Raw genomic sequence first — 26,004 nt, 5'->3', positions numbered from 1 at the left:
TTATTTATATTTATACATCATTTTATACACTTGTTTTATTACTATTATAGAGGATTTGGTCCTGCTATGTATGGTGTGAGCTTGCATAGCACGACTGTAATCAGTACTCATGTCACATTTTATTTTTAATTATTTGTATATATAGTTTGTAGGTATCTATTTAGCACATTTTACATAGATTTTATAGATTATCTTTGCTCTGCAGACATCCTATATTCGCCCTATAGGTATAACTTATTTTGGAGGTGCCGTCTGATAAGTTTTGCATGATGACATTATGTGCAGGAGTCCCTTATTTTATTGGGGTGGTCTGTTGCTGAAATGCCATGTCTGTCTAAACCTGCTCCATGTTTGAAATACTTAGTGCAGCACAGGATTTGATCTGGATAAACAGGCTTTGTGGCCTGGGTGAGCGCAGGCTTACCGGTAACACAGTGAGTAAGATGCGATCATGTGATCGCTATTTACCTAAGTTCCGGTGGCTCTGTTCATGCAGGGTGGTTCTTGCATTTGCATCCAGTTGCCATGGTGCGACAGGAAGTGGTATGCGATCATGTGTTTGCGATAAAATTTAGCTCTCGATGGTTTCGGTCTTGCGCAAGTTTCTCTGCGTCCGACTTGAGGCGGTGACGTGTGGCTGACCTCAGCTGCGGACTTCTCGCGTGACTGGGTAACATCCGCATGCGCTTGTTCTTAATTTCGAACATTCGTACAAGTTTATTTTTTTTGTTTTTGTTTTTCTCCACTTCCTGGTCTTACTATGGTTGGTCATGTGACCGGTGATGCTGACACTGCGCTGTCTCTGTTAGATGACGCAGTCAGCAATGATTGGCTGGTTTCATGTCAGTTCTCTGTGCTGTAGTATCATTGGCTATTTGTCAGGTGCATTACACCTGATTATCAATCGTTCAGGCTATATGTAGGGTGGTAGCAAGTGCTAATGTATACGCCCCCCTGGGAAAGCGGAGGAGCGAAACGTGCGTCGGGGTGCGCTCTCTGCCAGACCTGGGTTTGTTCCATCTGTGCCTCCTATCAACTCTAGGTAATATGTTATAGTATATTTTTTTCTTATTCAACGTTTATTACTACTATTGTTGCCCCTCCATACTGCTTATGGGCTAGCTATAGGTGCTGCTATTTCACCCTTTTTTCTGGCTCCTATTTTGTAGTTGTATGTTTATCTGTGGGGGTTGGAGGCTTGTACATGTATTGGGGGTAGGGTTTATATTGCCTGCTCAGTGCATCATACACTGTTTCCCTATTCCTTTTTTGGATTCATTTACCCAGAGTCAGGCGGCTTAGCTGCTTATCGCAGCGCTTGTCTGCACTGCTGCTACTTATTTTATCATTGTCTATGGTCTGTTGTTATATTTATTATTTAATAAAATATTTGTGTTTATAATTGTACATGTGTGTCTTTTTCAATTGGTTGTGTTATAACTCTTCGGCACACATAATCTCACCCTTTGGATGATTTAATAGGTGGTACGAACCCTATTGAAGTCAATGGGGACCCGAACTTTTGAGCACTAAAATGGCTGTAAAAATGTCATGGAAAGGGCTAGAGGGCTGCACATAGTGTCAAAATGTGGTTAAGAGCATGGCAAGTGGATAGGGAAATGACTTAAAACAACATAAAATACGTAAAAATAAAAAATAATAATCTTGATCTAGGAGGACCAGGTCCATATGGAGAAGGAGGTTGAGGAGGCAGTGGATGTGGTGGTGTAGGTGGAAGTGGTGGTGCTTTTTGGTTTTAAATTTATTTTTATTTTTTTAAATTAGAGTACACCCCAAAACATTGGGAAATATAACCCTCCAGTCGTGCTAAACACACGTTCAGACAATACACTGGCTGCAGGGCAGGACCTCCAAGGCGTAAAGGGCAAGCTCAGGCCATGTGCTCAGATTGGAGACCCAGGAGATGAAGGGGGCAGACCCATCATTCAGTACGTGTAGGCTTGTGCACACATACTGCTCCACCATATTGCACGTCCCCGTGATGTCCACAATCCAATTGGAATATCTTCTCTATCAACTTTCGATGTTCTTTTATGCGCCTACCATGGTGATCACGGGTGGCGGAGAATCAGGGTTCCAGGCCGGAGAGGAAGCCTGAGAAAGGGATATCACATCTTAGGGAAGTCAATGGATGAAATTAAATGTAATCAAGTGGAAATGTTGGACAAAGTATTGAAGCATAAGCTTCCAAGTTAAGGAGGGGGCGCGCGGCAACTACCCACTCCCGACTCGGGGAGGTAGTGACGATAAATAACAATACAGGACTCTTAAGATGCCCTGTTATTGGAATGAATAAAAAAAAAATGATAGGGAATGTCACTGGGGTATTTTGGATTTGGAAACGTTAGCCATGAGAGACCCTGCTGCCGCTTTGTTGACTCTAGATAACTTCTGCCTGATCGCACGTACCTATGACGTCCATGATCCATTTGGATATCTTCTCTATAAACTTTCGATGTTCTTTTCTCAGTCTACCATGTTAATCGCAGTTATCCGTGAATCAGGGTTCCATGCTGGAGAGGGAGCATGAGAAAGGGAGACCTCATCCAAGGGAGGTCAATAGCTGCAATGGGATGAAGCAGAAATGTGGGACAAGTTATTAAAGCAGAAGGATCTAATGAAAGGGCCAATTAAAGATGAATTTTAGAAATTTACTCCCTGTCACCTATGCAGAGCAGGGGTTTTTCATCGCCAGAAATGGGTTAATGTCACCCACCAATGGAACAAATTATTTTAAAAAAATTCGGTCCCTGTCACCTATGCAGAGCAGGGGTTTATTCACTGCAAAAATTGTAAAATGTTAACCCAAGAATGTAACAGAAAAAATTGTGAAATATATTAACCTGTCTACTAGGTATAGCAGTGGTATATCACACCCAAAAATTGGCGAATTTACCCCCAAAAATGTAACAGAAAAATTTGTGAAATTACATGAAATAAAATACGTACAAATAACAAAAAAAAATTGGTCCATATGGAGTAGGAGTTTGAGGAGGCGGTGGACGTATCGGTGTAGTGGAAGCAGCGGTGGAGGAGGATGAGGTAGCAAACACTGGTTTTTGGTTTAAATAACAATTTTTTTTTTATTAGGGTACACTCCAAAAGAGTGTGAAATATCCAAAATACAAGAATGGGCAATTGCGCTGTAGTATAACAATGGCTGGATAAGGCCGGTATACATGTCTATTCTGCACAAGGTACAAACAAGTCCTGTGGGATCCCATGCCTGGTTCATTTTAATGAATGGGAGATTGTCCACATTGGCTGTGGAGAGGCGGCTGCGCTTGGCCTAAACACACATTCAGATAATACACTGGCTGTAGGGCAGGCGAGCACCTCCAAGGCGTAAAGGGCAAGCTCAGGCCATGTGCCCAATTTGGAGACCCAGAAGTTGCAGGGGCAGACCCCTGTCAGTTAGTTTGTGTAGGCGTGTGCATACTTACTGCCCCACCCACCATGTCGCACAATGTTATTGACAATTTTATTTTATTTTTTAACCGTGATACTAGGTATAGCAGTGGTACTATACACTAAAAAATTGGTGAATTTAACCAGAAAATGTTAGTGCCGGTATACATGTCTATTCTGCACAAGGTACGGACAAGTCCTGAGGGATCCATGCATCGTTCATTTTAATGAACGTGAGCTTGTCCACATTGGCTGTGGACAAGCAGCTGCGCTTGTCTGTGATGACGCCCCCAGCTGTGCTAAACACACGTTCAGATAATACACTGGCTGCAGGGCAGGCCAGCGCCTCCAAGGTGTAAAGGGCAAGCTCAGGCCATGTGCCCAATTTGGAGACCCAGAAGTTCAAGTCATTCAGTACGTGTAGCGTGTGCACACATACTGCTCCACCATGTTGGTGAAATGCTGCCTCCTGCCAAGACGTTCCATTTCAGCTGGTGGTGCTGGTTGTTGTGGCGTGCTGACAAAGCTTTTCCACATTTCGGCCATGCTAACCCTGCCTCTTGAGGTGCTGGCGATGCCCAAGCTGCGTTGGCGACCTCTTCATCGTCCTCTGCCTTCGCCTTGTGCTTCCGCTGTGTCCCCGCTGTCAGGTGGGAATGCCACCAGCAGTGCGTCTACCAGCGTGCGCTCGCTCATGTGTTTCAGGCTGCCCAGAGGCAACGAAAAGCTGTCCTCTGTTGGAGGTGTATCGCTTGTGTCCTCTGTATCCACCCAACCACGCACCAGTGATGGCCATGAGCTAGTCTGGGTGTCACCCTGCTGTTAACATGGTTCCTCCTCCTCCATCTCCTCCTCCTCATCCTCCACCTCGTCATCCTCCAGGACTTTGCCCTGGCTGGACAATTGTGTACCTTGGGTTTGTGGGTGCAGGAACCCACCCTCAGAGCCACTTGGGAATGACTGGCCAGAAACCCTACGAAATGATCCCTCTTCCTCAGCCTCCTCCTGTGCCACATCCTCTTCCATCATCGCCAGGATCGTTTTTTCAAGGAGGCATAGAAGTGGAATAGTAACGCTGAGACCGGCATTATCAGCACTGGCCATGTTGGTGGAGTACTCGAAACAGCGCAACAAGGAACACAGGTCTCGCATGGAGTGGTGCTGTTCCGCAGAGCGACTCACCCGTGCCTGTTGCAGCTGAAACTCCACTATCGCCTGCTGCTGCTCGCACAGTCTGGCCAGCCTGTGCAAGGTGGACTTCCACCTTGTGGGCACGTCGCATATAAGGCGGTGAGCTGGAAGGCCGAAGTTACGCTGCAGCGCTGACAGGCAAGCAGCAGCAGGGTGAGAACGCCGAATGCGCGCACTTTATAGCAGCTCTGACATATCAGGGTAATTTTTAAGGAATCTCTGCACCACCAAATTCAGCACATGCGCCAGGCAAGGGATGTGCATCAAACTTTTACTGAAATGTTCGGGTCTGTGGTCCAAAAATCCTAAAGTTCGCTACGAACCCTAACTTTACAGTTCGGGTTAGCTCAACCCTAATCACTAGCAGTCCTATGTAACACCTCAGATAACACAGTGCTAACTCTCTGTGTACAGATAATGTAGTAGATGGGTGTGAGGCCCCAGAATTCAGAACACGCACAGTGTGACCTGAAGTCTGGGGCCAGGATGCGGCAGGGTAGGCCATATTTTCAATCTCCTTCCCCAACCCTACCGTGAAACATATATGTGCATGGACATTATTATTACAGTAGAATACTGCACCATACCTGTTACATCCAGTGACGTCTCCTGTGATGTAGACTTTCCTCAACGTCTACATTCAGAGATAAGACTGCCATGAAACCTTCTTTCAGCCGCCTCTCGTCTCTGCAGAGTTTCACCAAATTTTTTTTAGGTTCCTCACTTTACTATCATGCTCTCCTTCCTGGTGTCTCAACAACTCATCCTGCTTTTACTTTTCCGGCGGTTGCGGGCGGTTGCGGGCGATTGCGGGCGGTTGCGGGCGGTTGCGGGCGGTGGAAGGCAGCGCGATGTCTAAGGAAGGATCTCACAGGCAGGAAGCTGTATGAGTAATACACAGTGTATTACTCATACAGCAAATGCATTCCAATACAGAAGTATTGGAATGCATTGTAAAAGGGATTAGACCCCCAAAAGTTGAAATTCCAAAGTGGGACAAAAAATTCAAGTAAAAAATAAAGCTTCCTCCCCCAAAAATTAAAGGTTTCAAGTAAAAAAAAATTGTAAAAAAGAGGGAAAAAAAAGTATAAACATATTAGGTATTGCCGCGTCCGTATCGACCGGCTCTATAAACCTATCACATGACCTAACCCCTCAGACAAACACCGTAAAAAATAAAAAATTAAAACTGTGCTAAATAAACAATTTTTTTGTCACCTTACATCACAAAAAGTACAACAGCAAGTACAACAGTTAGCCCCCTAAAATAATACCAATATAACCGTCACCTCATCCATGGCATCTAGGATTGCTCCAAACAACATTTCATTGTATTGTACATTGTATTACATTGTATTGTACAGTGACAATAAAGGCATCTTATCTTATCTTATCAAAAATTGAGCCCCTACATGAGACAATCGCCCAAAAAATAAAAAAAACTATGCCTCAGAATATGGAGACACTAAAACATTTATTTTTTTGTTTCAAAAATGATATTATTGTGTACAACTTATATAAATCAAGAAAAAAGTATACATATTAGGTATCGCCGCGTCCGTATCGACCGGCTCAATAAAAATATCACATGACCTAACCCCTTAGATGATCACCGTAAAAAATAAAAAATAAAAACTGTGCTAAATAAACAATTTTTTGTCCCCTTACATCACAAAAAGTGCAATAGCAAGCGATAAAAAAGTCATATGCACCCCAAAATAGTGCCAATAAAACTATCATCTCATCCTGCAAAAATTGTACCCTACCCAAAATAATCGCCCAAAAACTGAAAAAATTATGGCTCTCAGACTATGGAAACACTAAAACATGATTTTTTTTTGCTTCAAAAATGAAATCATTGTGTAAAACTTACATAAATAAAAAAAAAGGTATACATATTAGGTATTGTCGCGTCCGTGACAATCTGGTCTATAAAAATATCACATGATCTAACCTGTCAGATGAACGTTGTAAATAAAAAAATAATAAAACGATGCCAAAACAGCTATTTCTTGTTACCTTGCCTCACAAAAAGTGTAATATAGAGCAACCAAAAATCATACACACCCTAAACTAGTACCAACAAAACTGCCACCCTATCCCATAGTTTATAAAATGGGGTCACTTTTTTGGAGTTTCTACTCTAGGGGTGCATCAGGGGGGGGCTTTAAATGGGACATAGTGTCAAAAAAAACTGTCCAGCAAAATCTGCCTTCCAAAAACCGTATAGCATTACTTTCCTTCTGCGCCCTGCCGCGTGCCCGTACAGCGATTTACAACCACATATGGGGTGTTTCTGCAAACTACAGAATCAGGGCCATAAATAATGAGTTTTGTTTGGCTGTTAACCCTTGCTTTGTTACTTGGAAAAATGGATTTAAATGAAAAATTAGCCAAAAAATTAAAATTCTAAAATTTCCTCTCTGTTTGCCAATAACTCTGAAGGAACACCTAAAGGGTTAACGACGTTTGTAAAATCAGTTTTGAATACCTTGAGGGGTGTAGTTTCTTAGATGGAGTTTCTACTCCACTTTTATGGAGTTTCTACTCTAGGGGTGCATCAGGGGGGCTTCAAATGGGACATGGTGTCAAAAAAAACAGTCCAGCAAAACCTGCCTTCCAAAAACCGTATGGCATTCCTTTCCTTCTGCGCCCTGCCGTGTGCCCGTACATCGGTTTACGACCACATATGGGGTGTTTCTGTAAACTACAGAATCAGGGCCATAAATATTGAGTTTGGTTTGGCTGTTAACCCTTGCTTTGTAACTGGAAAAAAATATTAAAATGGAAAATCTGCCAAAAAAGTTAAATTTTGAAATTGTATCTCTATTTTCCATTAATTCTTGTGGAACACCTAAAGGGTTAATGACGTTTGTAAAAGCAGTTTTGAATACCTTGAGGGGTGTAGTTTCTAGAATTTGGGTGGTTTCTATTATGTAAGCCTCGCAAAGTGACTTTAGACCTGAACTGGTCACAAAAAATTGGATTTTTGAAAATTTAAGAAAAATTTCAAGATTTGCTTCTAAACTTCTAAGCCTTGTAACATCCCCAAAAAATAAAATATCATTCCCAAAACGATCCAATCATGAAGTAGACATATGGGGAATGTAAAGTAATAACTATTTTTGTAGGTATTACTATGTATTATAAAAGTAGAGAAATTGAAACTTTTTTACAAATTTTTTGTAAATTTGGTTTTTTTTTCTAAATAAAAAAGTGTTTACCAGTGTCATGAACTACAATATGTGACGAAAAAACAGTCTTAGAATGGCCTGGATAAGTCAAAGCGTTTTAAAGTTATCAGCACTTAAAGTGACACTGGTCAGATTTGCAAAAAATGGCCAAGTCCTTAAAGAGGACCTTTCACCGATTATGACAATGTGAACTAAGTATACATACATGTAGAGTGGCGCCCGGGGATCTCACTGCACTTACTATTATCCCTGGGCGCCGCTCCGTTCTCCCGCTATGCCCTCCGGTATCTTCGGTCACAAAGTTATGGTAGGCGGAGTCTGCCCTTGTTCTGCTGTAGCGCTGGCCAATCGCAGCGCAGAGCTCACAGCCTGGGAGGTTATTTTCTCCCAGGCTGTGAGCTCTGCAATGCGATTGGCCAGCACTACAGCAGAACAAGTGCAGACTCCGCCTACCATAACTTAGTGACTGAAATCTCTGCCTACTATAACTTAGTGAGCAAAGATACCGGAGGGCATAGCAGGAGAACGTAGCGGCGCCCAGGGATAATAGTAAGTGCAGTGAGATCCCCGGGCGCCGCTCTCCATGTCTGTATACTTAGTTCACATTGTCATAATCGGTGAAAGGTCCTCTTTAAGGTGAAATAGGGCTAAGTCCTTAAGGGGTTAATAACAAAGAGGGGGCCATTATATTAACAGAGAAGGGGCCATTATATTAATAATAAAGAGGGGACCATTATATTAATAATAAAGAGGGGGATATTATATTAATAATAATGTATTGGCCCCTCTTTATTATTAATATAATGTCCTCCTTTTTATTAATATAATGGCCCCCTTTTTATTATAAATATAATGTCCCCCTCTTTGTTATTAATATAATGGCCGCCTCTCCACTCTTATTACTATGCCATTCAGTACTGTCAGTGGTCCTCCTATTTCTGCTCCTCCCCCACCCCCATAGGGCCCCCAGTGCCTCTGCAATTAGGTTAGGGTACATAAAATATAATTTTTTAAAATACTTGCCTGTATCTATCACAGCTTGTGGCGTTCCCGCACAGGCGGTCACGAACGCTTAACTGTGCCTTCCCGCGCCTAGTCATTGCGTCATCTCGCGAGATCCGACGCAGGAGGTCACAGTGAGGTAATCGATTCGTGACCGAGTCCTGCGTCGCTCTACTGCCTTATAGGCTTCAGGCCCTCAATGAAATTTCTGCTGCCTGGCGCCCCCTGCAATTTGGCGCCCGGGGCAACGCACCCCCACGCTACGCCCCTGCCGGCAGGTCCTCACATGGAATGTTTTAGAGGGTCAGCTCACTTGCAGGCCCTCGCATATAATGTTTTAGAGGGTCAGCTCACCTGCAGGTCCTTGCATATAATGTTTTACAGTGTCAACTCACCTACAGGCCCTCACCTACAATCTTTTAAAGTGCCAGCTCACCTGCAGGCCCTTGCATGTAATGTTTTAGAGGGTCAGTTCACCAGCAGGCCCTCACCTACAATCTTTTAGCAGGTCAGCTCACCTGCAGGCCCTTGCATGAAATGTTTTACAGGGTCAGCTCACCTGCAGGTCCTTGCATATAATGTTTTAGAGGGTCCGCTCAACAGCAGGCCCTCACCTACAATCTTTTAGCGGGTCAGCTCACCTGCAGGCTCTCGCATATGTTTTTTAGGGTCAGCTCACCAGAAGCCCCTCAACCATAATGTTTTACAGGGTCATGTAACCAGCTGGCCCTCACCTACAATATTTTAGAGGGTCAATTAAACTATAGGACCTTGCATATAATGTTTTATAAGGTCAGCTAACCAGTAGGTCCTCAACCATAATATTTTACAGGGTCAGCTCTCCAGCAGGCCCTCACCTACAATCTTTTAGAGGGTCTGCTCACCTACAGGCCCTCGCATATAATGTTTTAGAGGGTCAGCTCACCAGCAGACCCTCACCTACAATCTTTTAGAGGGTCAGCTCACCTGCAGGTCCTTGCATATAATGTTTTAGAAGGTCAGCTCACCTGCAGGCCCTCGCATATAACGTTTTTGAGGGTCAGCTCACCAGCAAGCCCTGAACCATAATGTTTTACAGGGTCAGCTTACCAGCAGGCCCTCACCTACAAACTTTTAGAGGGCCAGCTCACCTGCAGGCCCTCACATATAATGTTTAAGAGGGTTAGCTCACCAGCAGGCCCTCTCCTACAATCTTTTAGAGTGCTAGTTCACCTGTAGGCCCTCTAATATAATGTTTTATAGGGTCAGCTAACCAGCAGGCCCTCGCCTACAATTTTTAAGAGGGTCAAATCAACTATAAGACCTCACAAATATAATGTTTTAGAAGGTCAGCTCAACAGCAGGCGCTCAACCATAACGTTTTACAGGGTCAGCTCACTAGCAGGCCCTCACCTACAATGTTTTAGAGGGTCAGCTCACCTGCAGGCCCTTACCTACAATCTTTTAGAGGGTCAGCTCACCAGCAGGCCCTCGCCTATAATTTTTTTCAATGGTTAGCTCACCAGCATGCCCTCGCCTATAATTTTTATAGGGTCAGCTCACCAGCAGGGACTCGTCCATAATTTTTTTTCAATGGTTAGCTCACCAGCAGGCACTCGCCTATAATTTTTTCAATGGTCAGCTCAGCAGCAGGTACTCGCCCCTAATGTTTTAGATGGTCAGCTCTGCAGCAGACCCTCACCCCTAATGTTTTAGATGGTTAGTTCAGCAGCAGGCCCTTGCCCGTAATGTTTTAGATGGTCAGCTCAGCAGCAGGCCCTCGCCCATAATGTTTTTGAGGGTCACCAGCAGGGGTATCAAGTGGATTGACCGCAACCTTTTCAAATAATGAAGCAGAGTGTTTGCCTGTCATGAGGAAGGTAACGGTCATTTATCAGACTCCAGACTCCTTTGCATCAGTTGGAAAGATTCTAAGCTTCTGGTAGCTCCACCATAATCATGGAAAGAAAGGCCATCTGTCAGAATACTCATTTACAGAGGATCTAAACTACAGTAATAACGATAGGTTGAGGGATCAGAGCAAGACCAGGAACAAAACATAAGTACGAACATCACCTTCTCTCAAGTAGGCTAAAGGTAACCTATGCACTTCACCATAAGTAGCCTGCTAATTTGGATTTTGCAGCTTTACCCTTTTGCCATCTGTATGAAAGACAAAGTGATGTTTTCGGAAGCCTTGCTACATCTGACAAGTAAAGTTTCTGCCTGCTTCAATTACTGTCTCTCTCATCATTCCACTTCTCCTCTTCATTGCACCTTTAAACCAATTATCATCAAGGGTCCCTCAACCAATATCTGGCCGGTGTTTCCTGCAACTGAGAGTGCCGCGGAGGATTTTGTGCTGTCTTCTGATCCACTGCACTGCCGGCCCCAAGGGACAACTAAACCATGAGTACTACTATCCTCGGCACCTTATCAGTAGTACCCGCGCATCCTCCATGGTGAGCCCTGGAATGCTGCACAGCGACCTGGGAGTCCAAGATGTATCCAGACATCCTCGCTATGCTGTTCCCGAACCATTTCAGTGGTGTTTCCATCAATTTCTGACATTCTCCTATGAACCAGACACCCTCCCCTCTTCAGAGCATTGACTTCCATTGTGCACGGGGGCTTGGTAGAGCACCCGAGCATCCCGAGGTGTTCGGTCCGAACACTGGAGCACTTTGGTGCTCGATCAACACACTTGACGCAGGGCCGTAGTGCACACCTATAGCCACCGGCTCAAAATAAGTATGTGTGCTACGCCAACATACTCGATTAGCAACACCAATAAACAAGCATAGCACAACTAATAATGAATATACTTTATTTCAACAATAGACTAGATAAAAATACAAATACATACAATTCAGCGGCGGATAAAAAACACACAGGATATGTAGAGAATCACAGTCTGAATAACATGTAACGTGATAGTCAGCAGCCCTGACACTCGTTTCATGTATAGCTTCCTCAAGGGGTGTATTATTATTATGGTTATCATACACCCCTTGAGGAAGCTATACACGAAACGCACGTCAGGGCTGCTGACTATCACTCTGGTATTTATGTAATTATTTATTTATTGCTTTGTCTATTTACACTGCCAATTCTTTGTATTTTGCACGTTGCACTTTATATATTTATATGTACTTGGCACGTGTATTGTTTTATTGGTCTGAGTTCAGGACTTTTTTCACTTTGTACTTGTTTGGGTATTTGTCATCTACATAGATTTTTGTACCTTTTGTGACCCATCCATTTATTACATTTTCTATCATGTTATCCAGACTGTGATTCTCTACATATCCTGTGTGTTTTTTATCCTCTGATGCATTGTATGTATTTGTATTTTTATCTAGTCTATTGTTGAAATAAAGTATATTCAGTATTAGTTGTGCTATGCTTGTTTATTGGTGTTGCAGGACCATAGTGCCAACATTGGCACCCTGGCCACGTTTCACCCTCTGCCCACAGATTCTACATATGGCCATGTTCATCTTCTCCGACAACTTTAAAAAAAACTGCCACACCGCTGAGTAGGTGATTTTACCTCCAACACTATGCAGTGACTGACTGCTATTGCCGTTGCCTCCTTGAGCCCCTGCAATGCTACTTCCAAGGCAGGTAGGCTCCCTCGAAGCGGGTGGTCTATCCCGGGTGTGTGTGGCTACTGACCTCCCACTGCTGCCACCCTGCTAACTGCTGCCGACGCTAATGACTTACTGGCTTACAGGCAAGCTGCCACCATCTTCTCCTGATGATGAAGAAGCCCCTTTGTCATCCAGCTCCCAAGTGCAATCAGCTACATCATCATCGAGATCTGTCTGTACGTAACTTATGTCCTCCTCAACCTTCTCTGACCGCTCATAACACCAGCTCCCACACCACTCTCATCACTACTTGCCCGCCTACCGGAGGAAGCAGCGGATGGCTCCTCCACATCTTGGCTGGGCAGTAGCTGCTGACTGTCCTCTAGTAGCTCTTCCTCGCTGAAAAGTGGAGCCGAGCCTACAGCATATAATACTTCTTGCGGTGAGGGAACAGAAAAGTACAGAGGCAGGTTGAGGACAGGCGAGTGCACAGGGCCTGCTCCCGGGCCATACCAACTAAGGGTTGTGTCTGACAAACCCTCCGACTCTTGGCTGGGGGTGTCTGATGTCACTTGTGAAGATCGAGTCAACAATTCAAGAACCGCTGGGTTGCTGGTCAATACATGACCGCTAGCTGACACTGGAAGCTCAGGCCTCTCGAAGTGACCCCTGCTGCCAAGGCCCCTTACTCTGCTGTGACCTTTTTCTGCGCCAGAAACATTTAGGCCTCTGCCACTCCCCTGTGCAGGGCCTGGCACTTCTCTGTTTGACATACTGTTAGATAAAATAACCAAATGTTAGATCAAAGATTTTTTATTTTGCCACTAATAAACAGCAAACAGGTCTTTAGAATATATCACTGCACCACTAAACGGCAATTAGGCCCTAATATTTTTCTAGTTTTACTCAACACAACAGGCTTTTCAACAGATAAGTGCAATGCTGAACAGCAAATATATTTTTATTTTGCCACTAATAAACAGCAAACAGTGCTGTAGAATATATCACTGCATAGCTGAATGGCAAATAGGCCCTAATTTCTTTTCTACTTTTACACAACACAACAGGCATTTCAACAGATAAGTGCAACGCTGGACGTCGATTATATTTTTATTTTGCCACTAATAAACAGCAAACAGGGCTGTAGAATATATCACTGCACCGCACAAGGGTAATTAGACCCTAATTCTTTTCTATTTATACACAACACAAAAGGCTTTTCAACAGATAAGTGCAACGCTGGACGGCGAACATATTTTTATTTCACCACTAACACAAGGCATACTGGCCTTTAGAGTATATCACTGCACCACACAAGGGCAATTATGCCCTATTTTTTTTCTATTTTTACACAACACAAAAGGCTTTTCAACAGATAAATATATTTTATATTTCTCCACTAATACACGGCAAACAGGGCTTAACATATAACTGCTCCACACAAGGGCAAATAAGACATACTGTAGAAATATTTCCTTGTAATAAACCCTGTTAATGGCTGTATCAAATAACACTTGCACCCCAATAACAAGAACGGTTTGCTGGAATTACAGAGCTGTATAAAGGCAATTTGGATTCCCAGTCAGTACAGCAAGGGGTAACAGGATCGTTCCTATTACCCATTCAGTAACCTCCTCTACTGAACCCTGTTCTACATAAATGCTATGGAATAATTCCTCCCTATCCTTTCCCGGCACTTATAAAAAAAAATGTCACCACAATCAAGTCTTTTCTATCATGGTCCCTAGTGCCTGCAGACGTCTCTCCCTGGACTTGTACATTGGTAAATCGCAGAATCTAAGATGGCTGCCGCTATTTATAGGGCTGTGACATCACAGGGCTGGCTGGCTGCTGATTCGCTGCATGCATGGCATTTTGGGTGATACCGACTTCCCCGAGTTCCTTTCTCCATGTTCTCACACTTGCTTTGGCCATTTTAGGAAAAAATGTGATACGTTACCACGAAGCATGAGGAAATTTGCCTTCGGTGCAAATATAATTTTTCCTGAAATTCGGAACAAATTCCACTTTGTCAGCTTTGATACGCTCATCTCTAGTGGCCATCTTCAAACAGCCTCATATGAGCATATAAGACAACCTAACAAAAGTGAAAGAGACTGAAAACTTCACTATATGCATATGAATACTGGCCACTCGCCTTGAGACAAATAGGATTAAAGATTTATGTTTCATTGCACACCTTAAAAGGGTTTCCTGGTTTGGATCAGCTCAGCGTCCTTTAATATGATAATCTACAATGGCAGCTGTAATTTTGAAATATATTTATTTTGTCTTGTTTGCTCTTATCTTACACTCTTAGCTGTATGTTTCATGCTGCTTTTTCTTATTTCCTGTGATGTTATACCCATGGATGTGCCAAAGCAGCAAGGGGTACTGGAAATGAGGCAGAGAAAGTTGAAGTACATCATGGGTTTGGTTGAATACAGCAACAAGAACTACTATCTACAGGATGTAAACCCGAGTGATTTTGTTGCATGGTCAGGAGAGCCTTAACTGAAAAATAGTATGGGGAAGATGTACATGAGATGAGCAACTGCTTGAGCATATGTTAAAAGCCATAATAATCCTTGAAAATGTATTTAATATTGGTAAACAATAAACACAAATAATTATAGCAACTACATATTAAGTAAATAAGCAGTTGTAGTATTATTACACAATTAGTTTAGTGCCATCACCTTAATAACTTAACCCCTTCCCGACCGCAATCTGTATATATACGTGATAGCTGCACATACCCCGTGCAGCTACCACGTATATAAACGTTCTGGCAGCTCTTTAATCCAAGCGCTGCAAAGCGCTTGGATTAAAGCTTCTGCCCCTGCACTGTATGCTGTCACGGACAGCATACAGTGCAGTAATGCCGGGAAGGGACCAATCAGAGTGGCCCCTTGCCGGCAATCGATCCGATTGGTTAGTCTGTGCAGACTAACCAATTGGATCGCGGCAGTGAAAAAATCAGAGCCTGAAATCACAGTGTCCTCGTGCCCCCCCACGATCCGTGCAGCCCCCCCGATCTGCGAAGGCCCCCCCGATCTGTGCAGCCCCCCATCTGTGCCCCATCTTGCGTCCACAGACAGTGCCCCTCCTTGAGTCCGCCCCCTCCACTCCTCCCTCCCTCCCCCCCTTCCAGCGCTGCCCCCCGCCCGGTCTGCCCCCCTGCTGTGTTTGATGGCGGCGGCTCCATTCCTGAGCCGCCGCCATCATCAGAGTGTCAGCTCTATGCTGACATTCTGCTGTAAGTTCTGTAACCCCATAGATGCCGCGGCAGCGGCATCCATGGGGTTAATAGAGGGAGGGGGCTCCCTCTCTCCACCATCGGGGCTGCTGCGCTGCGATGGCAGCCTGATGGTTGCCATGGCAACCGGGCGCTTTGCAAAAGCGTCCGCTGTTGCCACCTACAGGGCATCTGAATGTATTACACTTTGCAATGCAAGAGCATTGCAAAGTATAGTACAGCCCCACTGGATCTTCAAAATTAAAGTAAAAATAAATAAATAAAAATGTAAAATTAAAAAACAAATTGCCTTTTCCTATAAAAAATTAAAAAACTACACATATTAGGTATCACCGCGTCCGTAACGACCGTCTCTATAAAGATATCACATGATAGACCCCGTCCGATAAACACCATAAAAAATTAAAAATAAAAACTGTGTAAAAAAAAGCAATTTTTGTCACCTTACATCACAAAAAGTGCAACAGCAAGCGATCAAAAAGGCGTATGACCTCCAAAATAGTACCAATCAAACCGTCACCTCGTCCCGGAAAAAAATGATACCCTATTTAAGACAATCGCCCAAAAAATAAAAAAGCTATGGCTCTCAGACTATAGAGACACTAAAACATCATTTTGGTTTCAGAAATGCTATTATTGTGTAAAACTTAAATAAATAAGAAAAAGTATACATATTAGGTATTGCCACGTCCGTAACGATCTTCTATATAAAACTATCACATGACCTAACTCCTCAGATGAACGCTGTAAAAATAAATAAATGAAAACTGTTCCAAAACAGCCAATTTTTGGGTCACCTTGCCCCATAAAGTGTAATAATGAATGATCAAAAAATCCTATGTACCCAAAAATGGTACCAATAAAAACCTCAACAATTTCTGCAAAAAACGAGCCCCTGCACAAGACGATCGGCAGAAAAATAAAAATACATATGGCGTTCAGAAAACCAATCCAGCACAATCTGCCTTCCAAAAACCGTATGGCATTCCTTTCCTTTTGCGCCCTGCCGTGTGCCCGTACAGCAGTTTATGACCACATGTGGGGTTTTTGTAAACAGCGGAATCAGGGTAATAAATATTGAGTTTTGTTTGGCTGTTAACCCTCAATGTGTTAAAGAAATTTTTTTTATAAAATGGAAAATCTGCCAAAAAAGTGAAATTTCGAAATTTCATCTCCATTTTCCTTTAATTCTTGTGGAACGCCTAAAGGGTTAACAAAGTTTGTAAAATCAGTTTTGAGTAACTTGTAGTTACTACAATGGGGTCATTTATGGGGGTTTCCACTATGCAAGCCCCACAAAGTGACTTCAGACCTGAACTGGTCCTTAAAAAGTGGGTTTTGGAAATTTTCTTAAAAATTGAAAGAATTGCTTCTAAACTTCTAAGCCTTCTAACATCCTAAAAAAATAAAATGACATTTCCAAAATGATGCCAACATAAAGTAGACATATGGGATATGTTAAGTAATAAATATTTTATTAGGTATGACTTTCTGTTTTAGAAGCAGAGAAATTGAAATTTGGAAAATTGTGAATTTTTCCAAATGTTTGGTAAAGTTGGGATTTTTTCATAAATAAAGGTGCATGTAGAATTACATCATGTAGCCATTGACTTCAGTTGTGTGAAAAAAAAATCTGTCTAGATCCTGTTTTTAATAGCACAAAAAAGAGCCAGCATCACACTTGTGTCATCTTGCATCCTGTTGTAACTATACATTTAGTTAACAAACAAAAAGCTTTTCAATAGGTTATAAAAACTTGTGTATAGAGTTCTAACACCCTACTAAGATGTAAATCAGGGGTCAACAGCTTCCAGCACTTCAACTGTTGTGAAACTACAATTCCCAGCTTGCACACTTACTCAGTTGTTCTCGAAACTCATATAAGTGAATGTAGCATGCAGAGAGTTGTATTTTAACAACAGCTGGAGTACCGGAGGTTCCTGACCCCAGGACTAGGTGATATCTAGAGATGAGCGAATCAAAGCTGACAGTGAAATTTGATCCGAATTTCAGGAATTATTCGATCTGCACCGAATCCGAATTTCCTCACGCTTCATGGTAACGAATTACATATTTTCCTAAAATGGCTGCTGCACATGTTAGGGCATAGAGCAAGGAACTCTGGGAAAGAGGGATCAACCACAATGCCATGCATGAAGCCAATCAGCAGCCAGCCAGCCCTGTGATGTCACGGCCCTATAAAAAGCCTCAGCCGTCCTGGATTCAGCCATTTTCCAGTGTACTGAGTACAGGGAGAGATGTTATCAGGTGCTAGGGACAGTGTTAGGAAAGACTTGAAAACTTATATTTTGCTGAATAGAAGTTCAGGGAAAGAGCATTAGAAGTGTAGGGAAAGGATAGGGAAGAATTAAGTCCACAGTATTGAAGCAGAACAGGGTTCAATAGGGGTGTTTACAGCCTGGGTAATAGGAGCAATTCTATTACACCTTGCTGTACTGACTGGGGATCCAAATTGCCATTATACAGCTGCTTTCAGGTTTGCAATAGATGATATCTCTATAATTCCAGCAAAACATTCTTGTTATCGGGGTCTTATTAGCCCTTGTGCAGTGCAGTTATATATATGTTCTAAAGCCTTTTTTTTTTTGTCTTGTATTAGTGAGGAAAAAAAGTGCCTTATTGGCCATTGTGTGGTAAAGTGAGAAAATGACAGGTATTAGTGGCAAAAAATTTTTATTTGACGTTCATGGCCACAGTTATATGTCTTATTTGGCGTGTATTAGTTGGGAAAAAGAAAAAGGGCCTATTAGCCGTTATGTGGAGAAGTGAGAAAATTAAAGCCCTTTTTGGCGTGTATAAGTTTGGGGAAAAAGAGGCTTATTAGCTGTTGTGTAGTGAACTAAGAAAATGAAAGTCCTTTTTGGCATGTATTAGTGAGGGGGGAAAAAAAGGGATTATTAGCCGTTGACTGGTGATGTAGAAAAATTATAGCCCTTTTTGGCGTGTATTAGTGGGAAAAAACTAATAATATCATTTGCTGTTCACGGCCGCAGTTATATGTTCTAAAGCCTTTTTGTGGCATGTATTAGTGGGGGAAAATAAAATGGGCTTATTAGCCATTATGTGTGAAGTGAGAAAATTAAAGCCTTTTTTAGCGTGTATTAGTGGCAAAAAAAAACTTTATCCTTTGTGTGGTGAAGTGAGAAAATTACAGCCCTTTTTGGCATGTATTAATGGCAAAAAAAAATATTATTTGCCATTCACGTCCAGTTATATGTTCTAAAGCCTTTTTTGTTGTGTATTAGTGGGGGGAAAAGAAAAAGGGCCTATTAGCCGTTGTGTAGTGAAGTGAGAAAATTAAAGCCCATTTTGGCGTGTATTAATTCCCTTTTTATTTACTTTTTTGATCTAACAGTATGTCAGACAGAGAAGTGCCAGGCCCTGCACAGGGGAGGGGCACAGGCCTAAAAATTTCTGGCGCAGGCACAGGTCACATCAGAGTAAGGGGGCGTGGCAGCAGGGGTCACGTCAAGAGGCCTGAGCTCCCAGTGTCATCTAGCAGTTGTGTCCTGACCAGCAGCCCAGCGGTTCTTGAATAGTTGACTCGATCTGTGACATCGGAAACCTCCAGCCAATAGTCAGCGGGGTTTGTCAGACACAACCCTTAGTTGGCATGGCCCAAGAGCAGGCCCTGTGCCCTCACCTGTCCGCAACCTGCCTCTGTCCTTTTCTGTTCCCTCAGCCAGAGAAGTGCTATATGCTGCGGGCTCAGCTCCAATGAACAGCGAGGACGAGCTACTAGAGGAAAGTCAGTAGCTACTGCCCTGCCAAGATACGGAGGAGACATTCGCTGCTTCCTCCGGTAAGTGGACAAGTCATGATGAGGAGAGTGGCGTGGGAGCTGGTGTTGCAAGCGGTCAGGCTCCTGGCTCAGAGACCGTTGAGGAGGACATCAGTGAAGTGCAGAAAGTACTCGATGATGATGTAGCCGATCGCAATTGGCAGCCGGGTGACAAAGGGGCTTTATCATCAATGGGAGAAGAGGGTGGCAGCATGCACGTTAGGCAGCGGTGGAGCCAGTAAGTCGGTAGCGTGGCCGGGTGTCAGCAGGGTGGCAGCATTGGGAGTTCAGGAGCCAAACGTGCCCAGGGTAGACCACCCGCTTTGGAGGAGCCTACCTGCCCGGAAAGTAGTGGTGCAAGGGGTTTATGGAGGCAGTTGTGGTAGCAGTCAATCAGTGTGGAGTGTTGGGGGTAAAATCACCTACTCGGTGGTATGTCAGTTTTTTGTTAAGACGCCGGTGAACATGGCCTTTTGTCGAATCTGTAGGCAAAAGGTGAAGCGTGGCCAGGGTGCCAATGTTAGCACCACGGCCCTGCGTCAACATATGCAGCATCACCATAAAGTGGCCTGTGAGAACCGTGGTTCCAATGTGGTGATCCAGCCTGCTGCAGCAACTGCTGCATCACCCAGTGGCACGCACCCAATTTCAGGCAGTCAAGCCTCCACCACCTCAGCCAAAGGAAGCTCTCTATCCTTCCCATCATCTGCTGGTCCTGATGCTCCTGCTCCTCCTCCTGCTAGTTCAGTCATTCCGTAAGCAATCGATCACCAAAGTGATTGCCAAGAGACAACAGTATGCGCGCACTCATCCAACGGCGCAGAAGCTGAATGTGCTCCTGGACAAATTGCTGGTACTGCAGTCCTTCCCTTTCCAAGTGGTGGACGCTGCACCTTTCAGAGAACTGATATCTTGTGCCGAGCCAAGGTAGAGAGTCCCAAGTCGTCACTTCTTTGCAAAAAAGGCAGTACCAGTCCTGGACAAATTTGTAGAACATAAGGTGGGCAAGTCCTTGAGACTGTCAATGTCTGCCAAAGTGCACGGCAGCACCGACGTGTGGAGCTATAACTACAGACAAGGACAATATATGTCCTTTATGACCCACTGGGTAAATGTGGTTCCTTACCAGCCAAACCAGCAACTTGGACAGGTGACGCCACTTCCGCCTCCACGTTCTCATGCCGTTGGTCCTGCAACAATGTCCGCCTCTGCCTCCTCATCTTCCACCTTGCCCTCAGCCTCCACTACAGTGACAATTCACAGTGTCCCACCAGCATACCACATGTGCAGGGCACGGCGATGTCATGCTGTTCTGCACCTGGTTTGCCTGGGCGAACTGAGTCACACAGGGGAGCAACTGCTCCGCTTCCTTAATCAAGAAAAATTGAATCCTGGCTTTCTCTGTGACAATTCAAAATCGGAACCATGGTGACCAACAATGGGAAGAACATGGTGTTACCGCTGCGTCAAGGAGGGCTGAGCTATGCGCCCTGCATGGTGCAAGTGTTCAATCTGGTGGTCAAGCGTTTCCTAAAGTCTTCCACCCATCTGCAAGACATCCTAAAAATGGTCAGGAAACTTTTCATGCACTTCAGCCACTCGTACACCACCAAGTACAGCCAAGTACGACATTCCACTGATTTATATCCTGGAAAAGATGCTGGTAAATCTGGCTGGTCAGGGGACTGGAGACGTGGCGCCTACATCTCATGGCCACAGAAGGACATTGGAACACAAGGAATGTGTAGCGAAATGGGTGGTTTTTCTACACAGGTGACAGGAGAGGAGGAGCAGGAGCAGCCGGAGGAGCAAGCAGGAGATGAGGAAGACAAGGCAGATGACCCAGAGACACCGTGGCAGTATGCAGTGGAGATGGAGGCAGGGAGTCCCTCCGAGTCACTTGCGCAAATGGCCCGATGCATGCTCACTTGCTTGCGTAGTGACAGTCGAATTGTCACCATTTGGCAGAGGAATGACTAATGGCTCTCCACCATGTTAGACCCTTGCTACCGGTCCAAAATGGGGGCCTTTTTTTACTCCCGCTGAGAGGAAGGACAAACTAAACTACTATTGAAATATCCTATGTAGTCAGTTGGAAACTGCCTATCTGCGCCATCATCTATCCTTTCGCAGGTCTGACCGAGGGGGCCCCCTGCGCTTACATTCCACTGCCGTAGCTGCTCATGGGGGTGGGGGGGGGGGGTGGCAGGAGCAGTACCAGCTCCATCAGCAGCAGCCCGAGTCTAGAGTCGCTGATGACCAGCTTTCTTCACCCGCATAGTGAAGAAACTACTCATCAACATCTAGATATAGAGCAGAACTTGATCCAGCAGGTGGTGGCATACTTGGAGTGCAACCTGCCAGCCATCTTTGAAGATCCACTGGACTACTGGGCAGCCAAACTGGATTTGTGGCTGCAACTGGCAGAGTTTGCCCTGGAAAAGCTGTCCTGCCCGGCCAATAGTGTGGCATCAGAGCGGATGCTTAGTGCAGTGGGGCCATAGTTACCCCAAGGAGAACTCGCCTGTCCAGCCAAAATGTGGAGAAACTGACCTTTGTCAAGATGTATCAGGCGTATATCAGCCAGGATTTCCACCCACCAATGCCTTATGCTTCAGAATAGATCATCCATGCTGCCTTACCCAAACCTTGACAAAAGAGACCGGTTTCTTCTGGCTAACTGCATCAGCTACTATTCTGATGCTGCCACCTTCCTGATGCTACACATCTTATGCCAAGTGCTCCTTCTTACACCCACCATTGTCTGCATGTATTGTTAGTGCCACCAACCTCCCCACTCTGTCATCTAGTCACTCTGTGGTCTCCTAATGCTGCTGCCACCTCCACAATATGTCAACTTGCCACTCTGTGGTCTCATGATGCTGCTGCTACCTCATACTATGTCACCTTGCCACTGTGTGGTCTCCTGATGCTGCTGCCACCTCCACTCTGTCACCTTGCCACTCTGTGGTCTCCTGGTGCTGCTGCTACCTCAACATTATGTCACCTTGCCACTCTGTGGCTTCCTTATGCTGCCGCTGCCACCTCTACACTCTGTCATTGTGCCACTCTTTGGCCTCCTCATGCTGCTGCTGCTGCCACCTCAACATTATGTCACCTTGCCACTCTGTGGTCTCCTTATGCTACTGCTACCTTAACACTGTCACCTTGCCCCTCTGTGGCCTCCTCATGCTGCTGCTGCCATCTCCACACTCTGTCATTGTGCACTCTGTGGTCTTTTGATGCTGCTGCTACCTCCACACTATGTCACCTTACCACTCTGTGGTCTCCTGATGTTGCTGCCACCTCATCAGTATGTCATTGAGACACTCTGTGGACTTCTCGTGCTGTTCCCACCCTCCCCACTTCATGACTTGCCCACTATTTTCTCTTTTTGGCCTGGTTGACATTATCATTTATTTGACCCCTCTTCTGATCTGTCAGAAGTAAGGAAAAATGAGACACACAATGGATCCTTTCTGTGTAGCAGCTGTAACGCATGTATGGTCCCATCAAAATTGGTTTATGATTTGGTAGTCAAAAGAAGCAGTGGGTACAAAACACAAAAGACATGTAAATACTCTATTACCGTGTCATCTCTGTTTTGGATTCACTCCTGTTTTTTGGGGGGGCATTAGCAATACTGATGGATTACTGACCAAATGCTGACAGAGTGAAGATGAAACAGGCTCAGTTTTTTAGGGGTCATTAGTTCTGACGGATCAGAAGAAGGGCAAAATAATCAGTGACGTCAACACAAACTTACTGCTGACACCTTCTCCACTCTATAAGGGGGGCTCTACTTGTATAAGGGTTTAAAAGAACATGTTCTGTAGACATCTACAGTATGTGAAATCAGCTGACAACAGTGTAAAAGAAGTGCGCTCTTTCACGCTATAGTAGGATCTTCCGCCTCTGGACGGTTCTTTATACCTGACGCTAACATCGTCCTGTAAACCTGAGTTCACACTTAAGTTATTTGGTCAGCTTTGGCCCCTTAACTGCCCAAAGAAGTGAAGTGTTCAGTGATTCTACAAACCGGATTCCCAAAAAGTTGGGACACTAAACAAATTGTGAATAAAAACTGAATGCAATGATGTGGAGATGGCAAATGTCAATATTTTATTTGTAATAGAACGTAGATGACAGATCAAACATTTAATCTGAGTAAATGTATCATTTTAAAGGAAAAATACGTTGATTCAAATTTTCACGGTGTCAACAAATCCCCCAAAAGTTGGGACAAGTAGCAATAAGAGGCTGGAAAAAGTAAATTTGAGCATAACGAAGGGCTGGAAGACCAATTAACACTAATTAGGTCAATTGGCAACATGATTGGGTATAAAAAGAGCTTCTCAGAGTGTCAGTGTCTCTCAGAAGCCAAGATGGGTAGAGGATCACCAATTCCCACAATGTTGCGCAGAAAGATAGTGGAGCAATATCAGAAAGGTGTTACCCAGCGAAAAATTGCAAAGACTTTGCATCTATCATCATCAACTGTGCATAACATCATCCGAAGATTCAGAGAATCTGGAACAATCTCTGTGCATAAGGGTCAAGGCCGTAAAACCATACTGGATGCCTGTGATCTCCGGGCCCTTAAACGACACTGCACCACAAACAGGAATGCTACTGTAAAGAAAATCACAGAATGGGCTCAGGAATACTTCCAGAAACCATTGTCAGTGAACACAATCCACCGTGTCATTCACCGTTGCCAGCTGAAACTCTACAGTGCAAATAAAAAGCCATTTCTAAGCAAGATCCACAAGCTCAGGCGTTTTCACTGGGCCAGGGATCATTTAAAATGGAGTGTGGCAAAATGGAAGACTGTTCTGTGGTCAGACGAGTCACGATTCGAAGTTCATTTTGGAAATCTGGGACGCCATGTCATCCGGACCAAAGAGGACAAGGACAACCCAAGTTGTTAGCAACGCTCAGTTCAGAAGCCTGCATCTCTGATGGTATTGGGTTGCATGAGTGCGTGTGGCATGGGCAGCTTGCATGTCTGGAAAGGCACCATCAATGCAGAAAAATATATTCAGGTTCTAGAACAACATATGCTCCCATCCAGATGTCATCTCTTTCAGGGAAGACCCTGCATTTTTCAACAAGATAATGCCAGACCACATTCTGCATCAATTACAACATCATGGCTGCGTAGGAGAAGGATCCGGGTACTGAAATGGCCAGTCTGCAGTCCAGATCTTTCACCTATAGAGAACATTTGGCGCATCATAAAGAGGAAGGTGCAGCAAAGAAGGCCCAAGACGATTGAACAGTTAGAGGCCTGTATTAGACAAGAATGGGAGAGCATTCCTATTTCTAAACTTGAGAAACTGGTCTCCTCAGTCCCCAGACGTCTGTTGAGTGTTGTAAGAAGAAGGGGAGATGCCACACAGTGGTGAAAATGGCCTTGTCCCAACTTTTTGGGGATTAGTTGACACCATGAAATTCTGATTCAACATATTTTTCCCTTAAAATGGTACATTTTCTCAGTTTAAACTTTTGTTCCGTGATTTATGTTCTATTCTGAATAAAATATTAGAAGTTGGCACCTCCACATCATTGCATTCAGTTTTTATTCACGATTTGTATAGTGTCCCAACTTTTTTGGAATCCGGTTTGTAAAAGCGACACCTGTAATCTGCATGTCATACTGACTCACAGTATTGTTTCAGTGCCACAGCAGATTTACTATGTGTGTTGCTGTAATGAACAATGTTCTACACCACTATACAGGCTCTGTGCAACCAGGAAGTAGCTGTTTGTTAATGCAATTTGCCACAAATTAATTTGAATCAAATCAAATCTTTTTGGAAAATTTGGCACATTTTTTAGAAATTCACTAATTTTTAGTGATATCCTTCCTTATCCTCTCATTGGATCTTGCAGAGTGCTCTTCGGTTTTCTGTCTCTTCCTTCTGGGATTTGCGTGTCCACCTATCCCTTGGTTGATTATGATGGACTTATGTCTTTTTTAAACCGTATCAACTATGTAACCGTATCATTAATTTCTGAGTTGAAATGATAGATAAGCATCTATGAAATCCCTCACAGAATATTTTCATTAACCTGATTTTTGGATAAAGAAATAGCTATATAAATAATTAAGATCTGTAAATTTGAACTCCAATCCAAACTAGTATAACAGTATATAAGAAGATTATCCAGTATCTGTTTTGCACATGAATAAAAGTATAATTAAATTATTTTATCCAGCAGAATAAAAAATGCAGAGCTCGATGTAGAAAAATATCAGAATAAACTTCAGTTCTGGAATTCGGTTAATCTGTAAGAAGATTCCTATGCATGTAAAGGTTTTTAGGCATTGATAAGCACCTGGCTACAAATTAAAAACTAACTGCACTGTGTTTTTAGGCCATAAGCTAGACCTTATAAAATCTGCTGTTAGATAAAAATTATCTAAATGTAATATTTGACTGCAGTATTAAGTTGATTTCCCAACATATACCTTAGATGGATGCTACTACATAGACAGAGTGGCATCCATCACCCATAGTTACCTACGTTAACACATTTTATTTATTAATG

This window comes from Bufo gargarizans, chromosome 2 (genome assembly GCF_014858855.1).
Source record: "Bufo gargarizans isolate SCDJY-AF-19 chromosome 2, ASM1485885v1, whole genome shotgun sequence".
Taxonomy (NCBI): Eukaryota; Metazoa; Chordata; class Amphibia; order Anura; family Bufonidae; genus Bufo; species Bufo gargarizans.
This window is presented reverse-complemented; position numbering follows the sequence as displayed.